We start from the raw sequence: 18,001 nt of genomic DNA, 5'->3' as shown, positions 1-18,001 counted from the left end.
TTGTGCACATGAAAGATCCCATTGTGTTTATTAATGATCAGTAGCCAACTAGGATGAATTGCATCTGGCAAGATGCAATCCTCTTTGGTAAGGGTGAGACTTCATCTCTCATGCTAGATTGTGACCTGAACAATTTCTAGATGTGCTTTGCATCAATGGATCCAAAAGAGCCAACAGATGATTTGAAACAGATGGGAGAATAATTGAAAGAATGGCAGGTTGTCAACAGACAAGTACGGGTCAAAACCTCAGAGACAGTTTTCGGATAAGATTAAGGAATGTGAAAATATCTAGAAGGCACACAAAAAAAGATACTGAAACCTGGAGAAAAGCACAATCTGCTGGAGCAACTCAATGAGCCGAGCAGCATCAGTGGGAGAAAGAGAATGGTCAACATTTCAGAACGGAACCCTTCTTTATGGTTCCAATCTGAAACATTCACTTTTTTTTTCTCCCCCCCCCCCCCTCCCCTCACACACACAGATCTGCTTGACTTTGGTAATTTCCTCCAGCAGGTTGTTTTTTTCAGTGACAATATGCAACTGTGGCAGTGGGAGAAACACAGCCACCACATTGAGGGTCATTCACAACTGTGTTTATTCAAATTCAGGCCACCCCTTTAAGGGTAGCATGAGCTCAGTTACCTGGTGCATTGTGACGTCATAATCGCTGCCCAGGGTGCGTGCTGGAAGGGATGCTGGAGTCAGAGAGAAACCTCTGACGACGCCATTTCCCCATGGCTGTCCCGCCATGTGGCGATACAAGCGGGGCCGGTTTGCCATCAGGATGTGCGCCACCACACAACAATAAATGTTTAGAGCATTTTTATCAAGACCTAGAACAAAAGAATTGCAACAGAAGCAGGTATAATGCAAATAGAGCATCTGTAATCTCAGAAAATAGAAACTTAGTAAATCAAACCACAGTATCCATAACTACTGTCATGTGGAGTCTTTAATATAATATAGCCAATCAAATGGACTTACGAGGCCTAATAGCAAATGTAACATAAATGTAATAAGGCCAAGTCAGGAGGTATCAGAGCACATAATCAACAAATTGGGGGTGGGAAGAGGGTGGTTAAAGTGGTTAAAGATAATTGTCTCAGAGAGACAAATAACAAAAAAAAATGTAAAGAGATTCCAGAGCTTTGGACCAGAGTAGGTGAAAACATGCTGACCAATGATGGGAGGATTATACTGGAGAATGGTGAAGAGGCCTTTCTGGTGGTTTACAGACAATTTAAAGAGCTGCAGGGCTGAAGGGCATTGGAGCAACAAAGTTCAAAGGTCAAATTTATTGTTAATGTGCATACATGACATTACAGACAACCCTGAGATTCTTTTTCTGTGAGCCAGGCAGCATTTTTATTTCCGCTAACTATAATTGTATTCAAAGAAAGAAAGAGATTTAAACAGACTGACTCCAAATGCAGATGTAGGGTCAAATATACAGTCATAAATAATGAGTCCTTAAATGTCTGCCTATTGTTCATGACTCTGATAGTTGATGGGCAGCAATTATTTGTGAACCTGGAGGCATCTGTACCTCCTTCCACATGGGATCAGTGATCACTGATGCTAATCTCATAGGGATGGGAACCTGAAAATAATAGTGGATTGATGTTTGAGCAGAGCAGTACATACCTGAAAGGCCTGAGGTTTATGGCATGTGTCGGTTCCAAAGAGCAGCAGACTTAACCTACATTCGCACAGAGAATTTTCATCCCTCAAAAGTCATAAAATATGTTAGCATGAGCTAATGCCTAAAAATCCACACGCCATCACGTTCATCTTGTTTGAGCATGGTTCACCTTGGGAAATATTCTTTCTAAAATTTGATTTTCATTTAATGGCATAATCTGACTTATCCAAACCTGGCTGACATATGAATAGTGGACAGTTGATGTAAAGTCCTGCAGAAAGCAATGTTACTCACATTGATCCATCCATTTGATAAAATTGCAAGGGGATTCAGAATCGGAATCAGGATTTATTGACATGAACAAGTCATGAAATTCGGTGTTTTGTGGCAGCATCACATTTATATTATGAACCATCTTACAACATTACTAAATTTAAAAAATAGTTGTGCTGTGCACGAAAATTTAGGCAGAATCTTCTGTTCATTGATCATTCAGGAATCTCATGAGAGCAGGGAGAAAGCTGTACCTGTGCCGCTGAGTGCTCATCTTTAGGCTCCTGTACCTTTTCCCTGATGGTAGCAGAGTGAAGAGGGCATGGCCTGGATGGTGAGGATATTTGAAGATAGAGGTTACTTTTTTTAAGACACTGCCTCATGTAGATGTCCTCAGTGGAGTGAAGTCTGGTTCCTGTGATGTTGCAGGTTGAGTTAACAACCCTCTGGAGCTTTTTTCTTGACATGAGAGTTGGCACCTCCATACCAGGTAATGATGAAACCAGCCACAATGCTCTCTAAGGAACATCTGTACAAGTTTACGAGAGTCTTCGATGACAATACCGAATCTCTTCAGACACCTCACAAAGTATAGCCACTGGCGAGTCTTCTTTGTGATTGTATCAACTTGGATGTTTAAAGTTTTAAAATTCAAAGTCAAAGTTCAGATTTATTGTTAGAGTGCATACATGATATCACATATAACCCTAAGATTCTTTTACCTGTGGGCCATGCAGAATTTCTACTTATCGGTAATGTAAATTGTAATCAAGAAAAAGATACCTACACGAGAGAGAGAAATGTAATCAATGAAAGAAACATAAATGAATTGACCATGCAACACAAAATATATATATATATATTTAGTAATAAATAATGTGCAAAGAAGAAGTCCTTAAATTAGCTTCTTATTGAGTTTATTGATTAGGATTCTGATGGTAGCAATTGTTCCTAAACCTGGTAGTACAAGTCTTATGGCACTTATACCTCTATCCTGAAGTAAGATTATACACCTCTAGATTTCCCTTCCTAAAGCCCACAATCAGCTCCTTGGTTTTGGTGACATTGAGTATGTGATTGTTGTTAGTACATTATTCAGCCAAGTTTTCAGTCTTCCTCTTATGTGTTAATTCACCACCTCGTTTTATGCATCCCACTACTGTTGTTTCATCAGTAAATTTGTAGATAGCATTCTTGTCATACAGGAATAGCACTTGTAACAGACAGATACATGCTTCCTTGACTGGTTTTATGATTATTTAAGGGGAAGCTGAGAAGCCATGTTTGGGGTTCCCTTTGTATACAAGTCCATACAACCGACTCCTGTAGATGCCAGCGTAAACTAGAGCAGTGGCATATGATCTTCAGATTGGTGTGAAGATCAGATGTGTTGGGAAGATCAGCAAAAATATTGACAATCATATTTTGGACGACTTCAGAAAATCAAAGTCATTGAACATTTATAACACAGAGGAGACCATTCAATCCATACTGCCTGTACTGGTCAACAAAGGGCCACCAAGCCCGACAACACCTTCCTGAATGAGGTTTGTAGTCAAACATCTCACAGTTCTTGATGAACATATCAATGATTATTTTAATGTGATAAAGGTTTCCGTGTTTGCACTCTTTCAGGCCTTGAGTTCCAGACCCCTTCAAACATTTAGCCAAAAAGATTTCCTCACCTCTCCTCAAATCCTCCCATCAATTATTTTCACTCTATATCCCTTGATACCTCAGGTCAAGAGCTTTCTCTAATTTACTCTATTTTAACCCAAATAATTTGTTTCCCTACATTCTGCTCTGTTCTTGCGATTATCCAATTTCCTGAACTTCACTGAGAGGTCATGTAAAATAACTAATTTAATATATTATTGCATCATTATTATTGCAGACTTCATTTGGTAGAGTCATGGGAAAAAAGCGATGTGATATCCAATGTAGATGAAAATAGAAAGGAAGAAGGAAAACTCCAACGAGACAAAGAATCCAAGGGAGAAGGCTGCAACTGATATTATCAACCATTAATTATTTATTCAGCCTACAATAGACAGCTATATTTTGTCTATATTATGATGGGCCTAATTGATATAACAATGAGGACATAGAAAATGGAAAAAAGTGGCAGCAATTCATGAACTTAGTTTATGAAAAAATGTTTAATAATTAAAGACTTTCATCAAAGTTAATCCCTCTGAACTCTATCACCAGAGTTTCACATGTCCTTCAGATGTGAAAATTGTGTTCATGTTTTTGCTGAGCATGCCTGAAAGGTGATCAGGCAGTCAGCATCTCAATGTTTTGTTCTGAACAAGACCTGGTGAACAGCTCAGCTCCCTTGTGGCAGTCACTAAGCAAAGCTGGCACATTTGGTTATCACTGCAACTGTTCCAGATCTTTATGAAACTTGGTATTCTTTCTCTCTCATGCAATGGAAGATTGGCAACCGGATTAAGTGTATCGGACAGCTGGGAGAATAAAGCAGGGCATTGATGGTGATCCTGCGTGCGTTGTGTGTGTGTGTGTGTGTGTGTGTGTGTGTGTGTGTGTGTGTGTGTGTGTGTGTGTGTGTGTGTGTGTGTGTGTGTGTGTGTGTGTGTGTGTGTGTGTGTGTGTGTGTGTGTGTGTGTGTGTGTGTGGGCGTACGAATCCATGTAGACTGTAGAAATTATTCAGCATATTAAATTTAAAGAACACGTTTGTCCACTTACAGTGTCCCTCCAGATAACATTAACATCGACCTCCAAATTCCATTAACCCCTCTTCCGTGTCTCTCTCTTTCCCTATCCCTTAGTCCCTTTTCCTCCAACTCCCCAATCCCTTCCCTTCTCCTATCAGAAAGATACTCTCTGCCCTCTCCCCATCACTTCTTAGCTTTTTTCTCATCTACACTCCTTCTTGTACCTACCTATTACTTCTTACCAGTGGGCTTGTGCTGTTCCCCTTCTCTCTTCCTCTCCTCTCCTCCTCAGCCCCAACTTTTTTATTCAGGTACCTCACTTCTTTTTTCTTATTCTGGACAAAGGACCCAGACCTAAAACATTGGTTACCTTTTACCACCAATGGATGCTGCATAACCTGCTAAGTTTCTCAAGCAGATTCGTGCATTGAACTTCTCCGCAGATTCTGCAGACTTTCTTGATTAACACCACAAGAAACTGCAGAGGGTTATGAACATGGCTGAGGCCATCAAACATCCTCTTCCACTCCATTGTGTGATGACATTGTTTAATAGGTTTATGGTATTGTATATGTTGAATGTTTAATGGGTTTGGAGGGGGGTGGGAAGGAGGGAGGGAAGGGAGGGGGGAAAAGGGGAGAAAATGAGTATATTCATGAGGGAAATGTTTGTGTGTATTTTGGTTAATATGGTTCATAGTGTGAAAATAAAAAAAATGTTAAAAAATCCTCTCCCACTCCATCGACTTTACCTATACCTACCTTTGCCTGCCTGACAAGTGCAAACAAATATTAAAAGACTCATTTCTCCCCTACAAACTCTCTTCACTTCCTCCCAGTCAGGAAGAAAGTTCATGAAAGTGAGCTCATACTCCACCAGGTTCAATGAAGTTTCTTTCCCATCATTATCAAATTCCTGAATTAACCTAAAAATTGCCCGCAGAGGTCATGAAATGGGCATATGCTAGTTGTTACAAATCTATATTGGATATGGATTAGCAAGATTTCAATGTGGATTAGGCAAGAAATTGGAATCAATTCCATGTAGATTAGGTGTCAGTTGAACATACTGCTATTGGGGGTTCATTTATTGGGGGTTCATCCCTTTGCTGTAAGATCATCTATCCAATTACAACAGAATATAGAACAGATTCAGAGTTGGATGGAAAAGTGTTCAGACAGAGTTCAATCCAGATAAGTGTGAAAGTGATGTATTTGGAAAGGTCAAACTTGTCCTCCATTCTGGTTGCGTCATTACACAAAGGCCACGGAACCTTGAAGAAGGTACAGCGGAGATTTACCAGAATGTTGCCTGAATTGAAAAACTTATCTTGAAGCAAGTTTGACAGAACTAGGGTTTTTCTCTTTGGAGCAAAGAAGGATGAGACATGGCTTTCTAGAGGTCTACAAGATTATGAGAGGCATAGATACGGTGGACTGCCAATGCATTTTTCCCAGGGAAACAGTAGCAAACACCAGAGAACATCTGTACAAGGTGAGTGAAGGAAAGTTTAGGGGAGGCATCAGGGATAAGTTTTTTTACACAGGGAATGCATGGCTGGGGGGTGGTGAAGGAGGCTGGCACAATTGGGGGATTTAAAATACTTAGAAAGGAACATGATTGAAAGAAAAGAAAAAGGTAAAGAAGGTTTTGATTGTTGCGTAGGTTTATATTTGTCAGCACAACATCATGGGTCAAAGGTGATGTTCTATGTTCAATTTTTTTTGTCAATCTTCTAACATTTTTCAACAAAAGATAGTGAAATGGTTGAAGAAAAAGATGTTAAGTCTGCAGACAAAGACAGGAATAGAAATGTTGAGTATGGTGGATTAATGTTCTGAATTGTGTCTGTTTCAATGGAAGGAGTATGGTAGGGAAGGCAGATGAGCTGAGAGCATGGATCAACATGTGGAATTATGACATTGTGGCCATTAGTGAGACATGGTTGCAGGAGGGGCAAGACTAGCAGTTCAATGTTCTGAGGTTCCATTATTTTAGACGTGATAAAGAGGGAGGAATGAAAGGGGGGAGGGTGGCATTAATGGTCAGGGAAAATATCACGACAATGTTCAGACAGGACAGATTAAATGGCTCATCTACTGAGGCTATATGGATGGAACTGAAGAATGAGAAAGGGATGATCACATTATTGGAATTATAGACCTCCAATAGTTAATGGGAATTGGAGGGGCAAATTTGAAGAGCGAGAGAAGAAACATATTAGTTGTAATATCAGGTGATTTTAACTTTCTACATATTGACTGGGACTCCTATGTTATAAAAGGGCTGGATGGGTTAGAGTTTATCAAATATGAAAGTTTCCTTAATCAATATATAGAGATCCCAACAAAAGAAGGTACAATACTGGATCTCCTATTGGGAAACAAGACAGGGCAAGTGACAGTAATGTGTGTAAGGTAACATTTTGGAGCTAGTGAACATAATGTTATTCATTTCAAGATATTTATGGAAAAGGATGCAGGTTAATGCAGTGTCTGCAGACTTTCTTGTTTAATTGCCGGTTCATGGGACAAGATGGAAAAATAGTTCAGCATAGACAAGAAGGGGTGAAGGGTCTGCTTTTGTTTTGAGTGTTTGATGCATACAAACAATCTTGTAAGGTTTTGGATTAGAATACATTTGGGTTCTTACCTCTGATGAGAAGGATGAGAGATGATCTATTGAAGACCTTAGACATGTGGAGGAGTTCAAAAACGAAGCCAATAAATGTAATAATTCAGGAGAAATGATTATTTGCCGAAAGGTTAGATTATAGAATCTCTCCAACAGAGACAAATTCAGTCAGATGCAAGCCTAAAAAGTTAAAGTAAAAAAGGAAGAATAACAAATGATTTGAAAATTACATATTTAGCACCCTTCTTCAGAAGGAATGATTTAAATAAGCCAAGGAAAATACAGAGGATACCAAAATTGGAAAAAAAAACCCTCAAAAGCTGCACCTGTTGAAATACCAAAATGGTTGCATTGCAATGTCAATTAATAAATTATCTTGAGTTAGAAACTGGTCATATGGATTTTTAAAAGCAATTACTTGAAGAGAGAACAGACAAAAGTGCTGCTGTGGATCTGGTGTACTTGGACTTTCAATAAAGTAACATGTAACAGAGTCCTGACAAACCTGGGCCATATGGGATCAGGGAACAGGCACCAGAATAGATTGAAAGATGATTATGAAACAAGAAACAGGAGATAATTTGAGGTAAATTTCTCAGACTGGTCAACCATGGGAAATAATGTCCCACTGGGATGAATATTGGAATCAACGCTCATGGATCAGAACTCAATGTTTGTGATAAGGAGTCCAGGTGTCACAGAATTAGTGGCTGGAGCTGATTACCAGAAAAGAAGAATCTATCATTATTCTTGGGAATGTAAGAAACTAAATTAGGTGGAGCAAACAGATTTCGATCCAAGAAATATTTTTTTTAGAATGTCCCAGTTCATCCCATCACCTTCAAATATCGCATTGCTCCAGTATCAATCTTCATCTCCTGCAATGGCGGCATTGTACTACAACATTCTAAGACAGGCCATGAAGCACCTTAAAAGAAATATGAAATTGGAACTTCCTTTGTACAGTTTGCAAACACCTCCCACCATCAGAACAACAAACTCAATCAGGCACTCATTTAAGCACTCTTACTTTTGCACTTTATTTGGTTTTTTTTTAACACCCCTCTCCGTATTGCGCAGTCAATTGTTTACATTTATTTATTTGTTTACATGTTACATTGTGTACAGATTTTTTTTACACTACAAATGAGTGGTGATCCTGCCTGGACTGCAAGAAAAAAGAATCTCAGGGTTGTATGTGATGTCGTGTATGAACTCTGACAATAAATCTGAAATCTGAAATGAAGAATAAAGGCTATGTGAGATTATCGGTTTCTGCAAATCTTAGCCCATTGCTTCAGCAAGGGAAATAAAACAATTTTGTTAATGAGAGAACATAAAACTTTGCTGCTTATGAATAAATTGGCCCTCATTGGAGAAAAGATCAGATCAAACTAATCCTATTATCAACAGTTTTGAATACTTCTTTTTTCTTACAGCCTCAACCAAGATCAAATCCCTTGATGTTGTTGTTGTCAAGCTGATCTCATTGATTGGCTGAGGTATCAACCATTGTTGCTGCCTGACTTTGAAAGTCAATTTCTTATTCATCTATTACAACAGCCAGAACATTTGGGAAGCATGTGTACGATTTCCATTCTTGTATTAGTCAAGGAGCTGGTGCGGCTAGAAAAGAGAAGAGAGAGAGAGAAAGAGAGAGAGAGAGAGAGAGAGAGAGAGAGAGAGAGAGATGGATAAAGTGACATGTTTACTTTCGGCAAGCTTGTTAAGTCAGCTTTGAATTTTTCATGAGGGCCTTGGTAACCTGTAACTTGCAAACTAAGCTCTTGGGGATTTCCAGCACAAAGAACTCCATCAACCCTCACTCCCCATCTGGCACAGGGTGTGAAGGACAAGCTGGAGATCCTGGAAACGTGAAGATGTTCGGCATTGTGTATATTTTTTTTATTGGCAAGAAGCTGTTTCCATTTTATGATTCCTTCTCGGTACATGTCCTATTTGTAGGGTTACAGTGAAACCAGCAGAATCCATCGCAATGGCCTGTACGTGTGTAAATCAAACGCCAGACTTATTCCAATGTTTCATCACCAGCGTGATAAGTGGCAGCTTTTTAAAACTCTGTTCATATCATCTATTTCTAAGTGAAGGGGATAGGGAAAAGGGGATTGGAGGTTGGTGGGGTTGTGAAAGGAGAGCTCGGAAATGTGAATAAATTGCATGGCCTTTGTAAATTTAAGTGTACAAGCTTCAATTGGGCCATGCTCCAGGTATGTACCCTCTTGTGGATTTTACAGGACTTGAATTACCTATATCCAGCACTATCTTTTCACTAATGTGATAAGCTACATTGTCTTCAGCGACTTTATTTTCACTCCAGATAAGGAAGGCAACAAAGAAAAACAAATAAATGGAGGAAGGAACTTAATATGGCCCATATTCTTCTGATATTCTATATTGGTGCAAAGCTGCTGAGTTCTCTTTTAATTTTGATTTAACAGATGACTTCAGGCCTGTCTTAAACTGATCGAGTGACTTAAAGGAAGAGTTTGCTGTCACCACTCTTCCTGAGACTATTGTCCGTGACTGCTAAAATGCTTATTATTATTCAACAGGAGGCAAATATACCGGAACCAATCAGTTTGCTGGCGTTACTTGGATATTAGATTGTTAAGCTTATGTTTGTTGGCATTGACATAAAGAGCACCACAGGCCTTGCAATGCCTCACTTTGTAGTTTTACGCTGAGGTCTGGAAAAGTTTGGTAAGTTTCTGAAAGGAAAAATTAAGTTAGTTTTTCTCACCTTCAAAGAATATATGCATCTGTTCCTAAAGGCTCTCAATTTCTTTGGCATCTACTGTTTCTGAAAAGTTGGCATTCTCCTAAAAAGTGATAAATGCAGACATGACTAAGTTGACTAAAATAAACTGGTAAAGCCATGTATATATACACACTGTGTGTGTGTGTGTGTGTGTGTGTGTGTGTGTGTGTGTGTGTGTGTGTGTGTGTGTGTGTGTGTGTGTGTGTGTGTGTGTGTGTGTGTGTGTGTGTGTGTGTGTGTGTGTGTGTGTGTAGTGCATATAGATATATATTAAAAATACACACACACTCACACACACATACACAGAGGATTGATTTTCTGCACCTGGTGCTCCCTTTGTGGCCTTCTCTACATCAGAAAGACTAGGCACAGACTAGAAGTTTGCTTCGCTGAGCATCTTCACTCTGTCTGCACCAGTAACAGGGACTCCCAGTGGCCAACTATTTCAGTTCTGTGTCTCACTCCCATACTCACATGTCTGGCCATGGCCTCGTACTATCCCACCAAGACCACCTGTAAATTGGAGAAACAACGCCAATTTTCTGTCTGGGACCTCTCCAGCCAGATGGCATTAACATTGACCTCCAGTTTCTGCTAATCTGCTCTCCTATCTCCCTCCTTTCCCCTCCTCCTGTCTTTTTTTCCCTATGCTCTCCACCCCTTCATTCTCTATACTCCTAGCCACCCCTCTTCACCCTGCTTGTTGCTGTGCCCTCCTTCCCTTCTCCACCTATTACCTCCTGCCTTTGGGATCATGTTCTTCTCCTGACACGTTCCCCCCCCCCCTTACCTTTTCTTTCGGACACCTGCAGACATTTTTCCATACCTTTCCAAGCCCAAAACGATGGCTAGGTATCTTTACCTTTGCTATATAAAAGATACTGTTTGACCTGGTGAGTTTTTCTAGAACTCTACAGCACAGTTTAGGCCCTTCAGCACACAGTGTTGTGCTGACCTAATAGCCTACACTAACAACTGCCTAGAATTTCCTGCTGCCTTACCCTCCATTTTTCTCAGTTCTAAGTGACCATCTAATGGTCTCATAAAAGGTCCTATTGTACCTGCCTCCGTCATCATCGTTGTCATGGTTATCTCTCAAAGTAGAGGATGATGGTCTTCATTCTGTTGATCTATTTATGGGATCTTAGGGGGCTTATGAGTCTAATCTTGGCTTTGAAAGTTCTTCCGCATTCAGGACAGGTAGTTCCAGATGTCAGTCTGGGCTTTGGATGTTGCTGCCTCTCTTTCCATTAACTTCTCTTTTCTTCTAGTTCTGCACATCTGTTGGCTTTGAAAGTTGTTCTTCCTTCTCGGATGATGGTTTGCCAGAGTTTCCTGTCCTTGCCATTGGTTTCCCAATTGTTGATGTTGATGTTACGTATCTTCATGTTGGCTTTTAAGATGTCTTTAAATCTTTTCTGTTGCCCACCTCTTTTACATTTTCCTTCTTTAAGGTGGATGGGAGTAGAAGACTTATTTTGGCATATGTTCGTCTTTCATCCAAATAAAATGACCTCTCCATCTTAGCTGGTTCTTGATGATGTAGGCTTCAATGCTTGTTGTTTTTGCTTCATTTAGCACACTGACATTAGATCTTCTATCTTCCCAGCTGTTAGTTAAGATGTTTTGAAGGCAGCAATGATGGAACTTTTTAAGTACCTTTAAATGTCGCTGGTATGGTGTCCAGGAATCTGATGCATACAGGAGTGTTGGGATCACCACTGCTTTGTACACTAACATTTTGGTGTCCGTTCAGATGTCACAATCATTAAACACTCTTGTTCAGAGACATCCAAAAACTGTTCCAATGCATTTAAGATTATGTTGGATCTCATCATTAAGATCAACATTGGAGGAGCTTTGACTTATAAGATACGGAAAGTGGTCCACTTTTACCAAGGATGCTTCACCAAGTTGAATTCACAGTTCTATCTGATTTATCTCAGTTGGTAACGGTTGGTTGATGATCTGAGCCTTCTTGGAATTGATGGTAAGTTCACGTTTTCTGTATGCATGGTCAAAGGCAATCAGAATCCATTGTAGGTGGTATTCTGAGAGAGCTACAACACTGTTATCATCTATGTATTGGAACTCGATGAGGGAACTCATGGATGTCTTGTTTTTGGACTTAAGGTGGGCAAGATTGAAAAGTCTGCCATCTGTTCTGTAAACAAATCCACTCCTGGGGGTAGATCATCCTTGATGATGTGGATGATTGTAAACAAGGTTGAAGCAATCACACATCTGCTTCCATCACGTTGGTGACAGTGCATTCCAAGCACCCACCACTCTCTGTGCAAAAACATATCTCTTAAATCCCCCCTGGACTGACTTCCAAGCACTTAAAACTATGACCCCTCAACTTCGCCATTTCAGCCCTGGGTTAAAGCTTCTGGCTATTCACACAATCATTGCTTCTCATCATGGAGGAAGTGAAATTCCCAACAAAGGTCACTGCAAATAAAGTCAAACCTTTTAGGGCTCAAGGCCAGCAAGAGAGGCAATCAGTGACAGCAAAGAGAAGGGCAAGAGAAAGAAACGTAGCTGTGGACTTATATGCAGGTTATTTTGAAGTAGTTTGCACATTTAATTTCCTTGAATCATCACACATATTAATAAAAAGAATATCTTGAGTACCATTGACTCCAGTGAACTAGTATTTTTTTTCATCAGCCAAAAATGCTGGAAACACTCTACAAGTCATTATCGATCTTACAGAAGTATATAAGATTATGAGGTTCTTAGATAGGGTGGACAGCCAGCAATATTTTTCCTGGGGCAACAATTACAAATATCAGAGTTCATCTGTTTAAAATGATTGGAGGAAAGTTTAGAAGAGATGTCAAAGGTGAGTCTTTTATGCAGAGAGTGGTGGGTGTCTGGAATGCATTGCCAGGGGCAGAGTTGAATGGTGGTACAATAGGGGCATTCAATAGTCTCTTATATTGGCACATGGGTTTAAGAGAAGTGTAAGGTTATGGGTGTGAAGTAGGGACAAATGAGACTGTTGTGGAGTAGGTTTGTGTAGGTCAGCACAACATCAAGGGCCAAAGGGCCTGTACTGTACTATAATGTTCTACGTTTTATATTCTATGTCAGGTAAAAATTGTCGAAAAATAGTTAATGTTTTGGGTCTGCAACCTTTCATGAACAATCTGCTCTCTTTCTTAGGAGACTTATTAAGCATCGTTATGAATCAGTATAATTTCTTACTATTTAATTATGCTCAATGAACAAATTGATACTCCTTAATGAACCTCACATGGTAGTATTATGTCATCTTTGGCCTGTACTAAGTGATCTCTCTCTGTAACTCTGTGCATGTGTCCCACATCCTACTTGCAAAATTTGGGGTGACTCACTGGACTGTTCATAGAACTACTTTCTCACTGCACTTCAGTACATGTGACAATAAACTTGAACTTGAGGAGTGTGTTATCCCAACCTATGCAGCCCCTCCATATAATTTAAACCCCCCTGTCCTAGTACCATTCTTATCGATCTTTTCTGCACCCTTTCCAGCTTAATGTTACTTTTACTATAGCAGGGTGACCAGAACTGTGCACAATACTCCAAGTGCAGTCTCACCAACACCTTTAATAGTTATAACATGTTCCTGTAGTGAATGCCCTGACCAATGAAGGCCAAACTCCTTCTTCACCACCTTATCTATCTGTGTTGCTACTTTCTTGGAACTATGTACATGTACCACAAGTCACTCGACAACATCCTCCAGAGCTCTAGCATTCACTGTATAACTCCTGCCCTTGCTACCAAAGTGCAACACCTCACACTTGTCCTACTTAAATTCCATCTGCTGTTCCTTGGCCCATTTTCCCTGTTCATCTAGTTTCTGTTGTAATCATAGATAACCTTCCTCACTGTCCAGAACAACACCAATTTTAGCGTTATCTAGAAACTTACAAACCATGCCAACAGCATCATCATCCAAGTTGACCCAGTAGTGGACCCAGCCACAATCTCTGGAGCACACCACTGGTCGAAAGTCTCCAATCTGAGGAACAACCTTCAAACACCAGCCTCTATTTCGACCCATCAAGCTAACTCTATATCTAAATTGGCCAATTCACCCGTAACAATCCTCATTTGCTCTATAGTTCTCCGTCTTCATATTATTTTACTGCTTTTGTGTCACGTTTGGCTTATTTCGACACAAAACAGAAACTTTCATTCTGACTCATTTTTGACAGGCACAACTAGGTCAAGGCTAATTCTCCTGTTGGTAGATCATATCATCCTTGAAGCTTAGAAATAAGGAAAAGCAATGGAAAATGATAATGAAGATATCTGAAGATAGAAACAGTGCCTTGAAGATACAAGAGAAGTGGTAGGAGTAATATTAGGAAGGAGAATGGAAACAGGAACAGGAAAGGATGGAGTTACACCACTGACTATATTATGAGGTTGCATATTAATATCTGTGACCCTTAACGTTCCTTATAAACTTCGCCTAACTTTGGGAATCACTGGCTGTTGATAAAATTACAATTATTCTTTCTATTTCCTCATTAAAGATTTTGCCAATTTTATGATTGTGAATCAGTGTCATTTACAAGGACTAATTGATCTTAATTCCTATCCTCTCCATTTAAAACTCAAAGCAAAAAATACTGTATATGCTGGCAGATAGAAACTTAAAAATGTCACCCTAAAGTCAGGGTTGTTATATGGTAGGTCTAAAATCTGAACCTTAATGGTAAAGTCTCAACATCACTCCCACCGGCTCCAACACAATCTTGCACATATCCTGTTAATTGTGAATCACATCTCAGCGCTTCTCTGTGGGGTCCATCTACCCAGTTCAATTGCCGTCAGCTCTGCAATGGCTTTAAATGGCCTGTACAGGAGCTGACCTGGTTTATTTTAAAATATACCCCAAAAAATTAAAACATTTACAGGGTAATTTGGTATTAAAATATTGTGATTTGCTTTTAATAGCATCCACTGGTCAATGGTAAGTGCCAGGTTTGGAGGGTCATCTTATACAAAGGGTATCACTCAGAAATCTACATTTTAGATGGAAATTCTGTGGTCATTATATACACTAGTCATCCTATATGCTGGCATAAGGTAACTAAAGAATTTATTTAAAGTTGGAGCCCAGTATTTTAGAAGGATAAGGTTAGACTATCATTGTTTAAGTATTTTAAATGTTGATCATTCACCACCCTTTCTCGTATCACTATTGGTATTAGTTGCCGAAGAGCTTCCAATGTCGAGTGGCGGTACCCAAGATGTACTTGCATTGGTCTGATTCTAATAACCCCATCTGGTGGAAGCAGCTCGTCAGAACAGGATGAGCTTCACCAGCCAATGTATTCCTTTGCATAACAAATAGAAGTTCTTTGAAGATTACCCCTTTACTTTTCTTTCTTCATTTACAATATTTTCACTATAACTCTGAAGAGTGATTGCAATGTTTGGTCATTCATAGTGAAGGGTGATTAGCACATTTTAATTAAAGAAGGGATTATAAGATTATGAGAGAAGAAATAGCAATCTTGAAAACATGTATAACTGAGGCTTATTTTGTTTGCAGAGTCTGTGGTTAAGCCTGCTGAGGAAAGGAGGGTATAATTGATTTTTAAATCATTATGTTATTGGCAAAGCAGTTTCTGATGACACGTTCTTCAATATAAATTTTGTGGTAATTTTCTTGAGAACAGTTGAAATGTTTGCAATATTCATTCATAAGTATTATTGTTGACAAGGCAGGTAAAAACTGCGATGGTTGGACTCTGTTTGGAGAAGATAAAGGTTGCTATTTAATAGGGAAAATACTTTGGGTGGAGAATTTTGTGTGTATTGCAATGAGTCCTGCATTGGGAAATTAATCCATGTAAAACAAACACTGAAACAACAATAAATTGCATTCAACTGATGAAAATAACAGTGGGATCCCATAAAGTGAAATGAAAGGGTGGATGCTATTAATTGTTACTCTTGAATAAAACATTGGACCGTTAACAACCAGTCAGGACAGTAGCAGAAGTTTGGAATTGGAAACTGACTACACATATTAAAATAGGAGGAGCAAAGAAATAATATGACAAACTTAATCCAATAGGTTTGCCCTATCTTTCAATAGAGGAGGAAACTTTCCTTTGAATGAATCCATTTGAATAGAGAGATTAGCCAAGAGAAGAATGGTTTGATCTGGAAGACTCCTGAGCAAGGTATTAAGGGTTTCAGCAACTGGTGAACTAAAGTCTGATACAAATCCTCCTCGTCCTTGTTTTAAAATATGCCATCCTTCCCTTGGCCATCACTGTTACTGATAATAGAAATTGGCAACCCTTGTTTAATTCAATGAAGAGAGCCAGCATTTCTGCATAGAACACCTGTCATTGCATTTAAGGCTAATTGCCATGCTTTGTAGTTTACTTACTAAAACATTTATAGGTGCACCCAAGTCTTCTGCTGCTTTCAAACTGATATCAAGTTAAGTTTATGATCACATTAAGTTTAAGAAATTGAGAAGTGCTCCAGATGTACAGTGATATCATTTTGAGGATGGGGGAGGGGATGTGGAGGAGGCACAGTGGGATCCCATAAAGTGAAATGAAAGGGTGGGTGCTGTTAATTGTTACTCTTGAATAAAACATTGGGCCATTAACAACCAGTCAGGACAGTAGCAGAAGTTTGGAATTGGAAACTGACTGCACATATTGAGTCAACCCTCATGGCATCTTACTTATACTGACCCCTTGGGTCAATGGTGAGTCAGGGGAGAAAGCCTATCAATCCCAGTCACACCCTGCTTACTTCCGCTGCACCCTACAATTTATTCTCTCTCACTCACAACACCCTTTGATTGTCTTTGCCATTATTCTACATGTGCTTGAAAACATGAAACTCCAAGTTCAAGGACAGTTTCTTTCCATGCACCATTTATAGGAGGTAAAGGATAAACAATGTTTTGGGCCTGTGGCCTTCGTAAAGGTATGAGAAAAATCAGGTAGGTGTCTGAATAAAAAGGTGGGATGATGAAGAGGTGAGGAGGGAGGAAGGGGCAAAGGGAGGTGTAGAGGCTAACAGGTAAGAGAGTGGATATGGGTGGGCACTTTCTATAGATGGTGACCAGTGGGGTGCCACAGGGATCTGTACTGGGACCCCAGCTGTTCACAATTTACATTAATGATCTGGATGAGGGGATTGGATGTAATATCTCCAAATTTGCAGATGACACTAAGCTAGGAGGAGTTGTGTGCATGGAAGAGGGGGTCAGGAAGCTCCAGTGTGATTTGGATAAATTGAGGGACTGGGCAGATACATGGCAAATGCACTACAATGTGGATAAATGTGAGGTTATCCACTTTGGTAATACAAACTGGAGGGCAGATTACTATTTGAATGGCAATAGATTAAGAGATGGGGAAGTGCAGAGAGACCTAGGGGTACTTGTACACCAGTCTCTGAAGGCGAGCATGCAGGTTAAAAAGGCAAATGGTATGTTGGCCTTCATATCAAGAGGGTTTGAGTATAGGAACAAGGATACCTTACTGCAGCTGTACAGGGCCTTGGTGAGACCACACCAGGAGTATTGTGTGCAGTTTTGGTCACCTTATCTAAGGAAGGATGTTCTTGCAATGGAGGGAGTGCAGAGGCGATTCACCAGGCTGATACCTGGAATGGCAGGAATGACTTATGAAGAAAGATTGCGCCAATTGGGATTGTACTCGCTGGAGTTTAGAAGATTGAGAGGGGATCTCATAGAGACATATAAAATTCTGGCAGGACTGGACAGAATGGATGCAGATGGGATGTTTCCAATGATGGGAAAATCCAGAACCCGGGGCCATGGTTTGAGGATAATAGGCAAACCATTTAGTACCGAGATGAGGAGGAATTTCTTTACCCAGAGGGTGGTGAATCTGTGGAATTCATTGCCACAGAGGGCAGTAGAGGCAGGTTCATTAAATCTATTTAAGAGGGAATTAGATCTATTTCTTCAGTATAAGGGTATTAAA

The 18,001-nt window shown here is 39.8% G+C and overlaps 3 long non-coding RNA genes across 4 annotated transcripts; 2 read left to right on the top strand and 1 right to left on the bottom strand.

Moving 5' to 3' along the window:
• The first annotated feature begins 682 nt into the window (after window positions 1-682).
• On the top strand, window positions 683-4,416 carry LOC138757794 (uncharacterized). Its single transcript, XR_011353896.1, has 2 exons — window positions 683-864; window positions 3,812-4,416. It is a non-coding gene; the product is annotated as an uncharacterized lncRNA (long non-coding RNA).
• A 2,843-nt stretch (window positions 4,417-7,259) lies between these two features.
• Window positions 7,260-10,915, bottom strand: LOC138756275 (uncharacterized). Of its 2 annotated transcripts, none has more exons than XR_011352940.1 (3): window positions 10,801-10,915; window positions 9,993-10,071; window positions 7,260-7,411 (listed from the first exon to the last, which is right to left on the bottom strand). It is a non-coding gene; the product is annotated as an uncharacterized lncRNA (long non-coding RNA). The 2 variants fall into 2 exon arrangements; XR_011352939.1 differs by lacking the exon at window positions 7,260-7,411 and adding an exon at window positions 8,039-8,159.
• Window positions 10,916-11,125: 210 nt separating this feature from the next.
• Window positions 11,126-14,540, top strand: LOC138757795 (uncharacterized). The gene is made up of 3 exons (XR_011353897.1): window positions 11,126-11,210; window positions 11,620-12,000; window positions 14,222-14,540. It is a non-coding gene; the product is annotated as an uncharacterized lncRNA (long non-coding RNA).
• Window positions 14,541-18,001: the final 3,461 nt, after the last annotated feature.

The sequence above is a fragment of the Narcine bancroftii genome, chromosome 3 (genome assembly GCF_036971445.1).
Source record: "Narcine bancroftii isolate sNarBan1 chromosome 3, sNarBan1.hap1, whole genome shotgun sequence".
NCBI lineage: Eukaryota > Metazoa > Chordata > Chondrichthyes > Torpediniformes > Narcinidae > Narcine > Narcine bancroftii.
The sequence above is the reverse complement of the archived record's forward strand: the minus strand, read 5'-3'. Positions and strand labels throughout refer to the sequence as shown.